Source organism: Mytilus trossulus, chromosome 3, assembly GCF_036588685.1.
Source record: "Mytilus trossulus isolate FHL-02 chromosome 3, PNRI_Mtr1.1.1.hap1, whole genome shotgun sequence".
NCBI classification, from domain to species: domain Eukaryota; kingdom Metazoa; phylum Mollusca; class Bivalvia; order Mytilida; family Mytilidae; genus Mytilus; species Mytilus trossulus.
The window spans coordinates 79307205-79311652 of record NC_086375.1 but is presented as its reverse complement, the minus strand read 5'-3'; positions in this window follow the sequence as shown (position 1 = coordinate 79311652).

Genomic DNA, 4448 nt, shown 5'->3' with positions numbered 1-4448 from the left:
TGCTAGTTCAAAATATTTTTACTTTAAACATGATTTTATTTAATTGCTTTGCCACTCAACAATGCACACACTGTTCATGGTGCAGCAATTTTAGAATGCCAGTTTGGGGTGAATTTTATAATAATTCTATTTTTTTAAGTTTAATATCGTGATTAATACTTGAAGAAAGTTCGTATCATCAGAATACCACAATGGACCATCATTGGTCAAACATGATCTTTGCATAGAAAACATTGAAAACACAATTTTTGTTGAAAACTGTATTGAAATCTTACAAAAATTATATTAATGTCAAATTATAAAGATATGCATATAAAACATAGTGAATAAAAATTAATTTGCCAATATTTTAATTTATTGACATGGTTTTCAATTATTTTTTTCAAAATAATTTTTGGATAAATTTCACACAAATTTGTGAATTTGGCGCCAATACAAATAGAAACTAGATAAGAGAAAACCAATACTGATTTACAATCAAAACAACCCCACTGCCCTGTTATTTATTATGTTTCATGAGCTAATGGTCTTAAATTTAAGACTGATATTCTAATGTATTATATTGTATGCTTTTTGCATATATGTTTGTGCTTTTTGTGTCAAATGACATGTTGTATCTGTGATAAGCTTTTACATATCTTGTAAAATAACTAATAGAAAGTGATAAACTGCTGATAAAGAACACATACTGCAACTGTATAGAGTAAAATATACTTTAATCTGTCTAATTGAACTTTGAAAAAAGTATTATAAGAGTTACAGCCGCCATATATTTTGTTTTCTCACAGATTTTGTCAGTAAAAGAAAAGTTATTTAAATTGAAAATTCGATTTGGTCTTCTGAGCTTCTTGTTCTTCATAAAGTCCTTAACATTTTCTCAAGTCATTAAATAAAAAAATCATTTTTCTTTGTTTTTCAAAAAAAGTCCTACAGTGATCAGATTAGACAGTTATTACTGCTGAAATTTTACAAGTGTTACATTAACAGAGCTTTACTATATTAAGAAGAAAATAAACTGCTGATATTTATGTTCTGTTATTAAGATGTATTTATGTTGATAAAATAATATTTTATATTATAAAGATAACTGTGATATTGAAATCTAGAAGCTGTTTATATAATGCACAGTACTCGCTATTGTAAGAAGTCAAGTTACAAGCACTCATGAACTTGCTGCTAATTTTAATTCTTATATTAATTATATTTGTGGTTTGTATGTTTCTATGTCAAATATGCTAATTTTAGCAATATCATGTTGCATGTGATGTTTTTTTTATTTCAAATGTGATATGTGCCCACCATAAGTAAAGTTATGTCGGGACATCAACTGTTACAAAAACCTTTTTATATTTCCTTGTCTCCCATTTCTCTCATCTTGTTTGATCAAAATGTATATGGAAATATGGCTTACAATGAGACCTTGTCAGCCAATTATCATTATATGGCCTCAACCTCTTTTTAATGCATGTATGATTGGGTAAATTGTTGAAGTTTTTATCATTCTTATAAACAATTTATATGTGGATTTTTGTTAACTTATACATTTAAACATTTCACTGCATGGACAACTACTGGTAACCATATTTTATCTTAAAACATTTTTTTAAAGGCTTAGGTTTTTATGTAAAGAATATATTTTTAATCTGTTCGTAAACTGCCAGTTTTATTTTATACTCACCAGTCATCATCCAAAGAAGCCATTCATGCTTTGTTTTACCATTTTTTTTGCTTGTTGTTGAATATCTTATTTAATGTTATAACATTACCAGTTTTACTAGATATGCTCATATTTGTATTGATTATTGAATGAAAACTTTTCTTTTGTTTGATCTAAGAGCTTTTACATAAGATTCTTTTTTTAAACACACTGCTAGGGCATTTTAGATTATGATCAGAAACAGAAATACGTTTTGCCTTATTTTGACTGAGAATTATTCATTTCAATATTATCAGTAGTAATTATATTTACGCATCTTTATAGGGGCATTGCCAATTTCTGAGGCTGCTTTCTAAAATTCATTGTATCCAAACAGCCATCATTGTTGTTCCCCCGTTTTTTTCTGGACTTATATATATAAAATATATAAAATTTAATAATTTTGAAATATGAATGACAATTTTGGATTTGGTTTGCATATATTTCTAAAAGATTTACTTCAACCAAAGATTGATAAATGAAATATGAAATGTCCACATCTGTCTATATATCCTATGATAATTTGAGTATGGTTTGACAAGTAAATGATAACATATTCAAAGATAAACCCCATTTCCACTGGACCTCTGATGACATGTCAGTAATCTCATCAAAATATTGTTTTATCAGTCAGATTCTGGGAAATAAATATGGTTTATATGTATTAACAGAAAAGGAGGTGAAACATCTCAAATTTTAGAAGTCAAAAGAGTTGAAAATACTTTTAAATTTCATCTTTTATCCTAAATTTGTTTTTGACATCCCATTGTATCTATTTAATTATTGTAACCTTTGATTGCTTAGAGAGGCAATGCAATTATCATATTATAATATCTTAAGATAACTACATTGAATGACCTTATTTTTCATGAGCTACGGTATATTTCATTTGAAATGTTCTTTTTGCACCTGTGTATTTCAAAACCAACATCATATAGTTTGTGCACAATATTTATCAGATCACTTGTTATAATTGTACGATTATACAGCAAAATGCGACAGTTTCTGATCTAGTAAAACCTGCATTTATACAAGTTACATTGTGTTGTTGTTTTATCTCAACTTAAGTGTCTTTTGTCAGAAGAGCATCTGATTGAACTGGGCAAATACCGGTAGTTAAAAAAAAAGTTTGCTTGATCACAATGATCTTAACTCCCTGACATTTAATATCTGCTATATATATATATATTTTACTACACAGGCGTCAAAAGACAACATTATGGAGTAAAAGGGGTGGCGTCAAAAGGCATCATTATAGAGGAAAGGGTTAATATCTGTCTTTTGTGTAACAAATTTAAGGTGGTACCCAACACCTTCACTAAAATTAATTTGGCTCCTTTAATTTTCATAAAATCTTTATAAAGTATTTACTTTGACCCTTTGACAAAAATATAAAAATTTCAAAAAATTTGAACCAACCATTTTATCAGAAAAATTACACTGGTTACATAGCAGTTGACTGACAGTAATTTTGATCATTGAGAAGCTTAATATTCTTTCTGTAGTGTTAGGTACTACCTTAAGTAAGGTTAGTATTCTGAAGACATCTACAAATCATGTGGTATTTTGGAGTAGGAGATGACTTCATTTCAGTCTGACAGATGTGTCTTTCTGCAATTGTTACCAAGTGAACTAGCCCCAGTAAATATAGTTGATCTATTGCTTATAATATCTGAAAAACACATTTAACCTTGAAACTCAACTTTGACCAATGAACCAACTTACAATGTTTCCATATAACAAATATAGTTGACCTTGCTTATAGTTTATGAAAAACAGGCCAAAACACAAAATCTTAACACTGAGCAATGAACGGTTAAAATGAGGTCAAGATCAAACAAAACATGTGAGACTGACATGTACATCATAAAATATTTCCATACACCTCCTTGACCTATTGCATTTAGTATTAGAAAAAAAAGACCAAAACATAAACTGTAACTTTTACTATGAAAATGGGATGAAGGTCAGATGACACCTGCCAGTTGGACATATACACCTAACAATCATTCCATACACCAAATATAGTAGACCTATTGCTTATGTATAGTATCATCTGATATATGGACTTGACCTTGTTTACTAAAGTCAAGGTCAAATGAAAACTGTCTGACAGGCATGAGGATCTTGCAGGATACACACATACTAAATATATTCATCGTATTACTCAAACTATGAAAGAAATTTACATAACAAAAAATGTGAACTTTTTTTAAGCAGTCACTGAACCATGAAAATGAGGTCAAGGACAATGGACATTTGACTAGAAACTTCATAACATAAGGCATCTATATACAAAGTATGAAGCATCCAGGTGACTGCCACCTTCTAAAATATAAAAACTTTTAAGAAGTTTGTTAACGCTTCCACTGCCCCTGGATCGTTATCCTTATGTAGAGCTTTCAGCGACCTATGACAAAAACAAAGTTTTATATCATGAAGTGGAGTGAAATATGCACTTAGACCTAGGTTCCAAATTAATAGTTGACTGAATCCCAAATATATGACTCAATTTTGTTAACCTTGTCTAAGATGTATCATAGATAGCAAATTGGCGAAATTGTAGGTTGCACTTTGTAAATACTGCTGTTTCTCAAACCATGCCTCTTTTGGGGAGATATAGAATATTCATAGATAATTATTGTTCACATACTGGTTCCCAGTTATGATCACTATGTTGCATCTCATAGAGACATCACTTGGGAAACTTACTAGTAAATATACATGTGTATATTATTTATATTGAAATCTA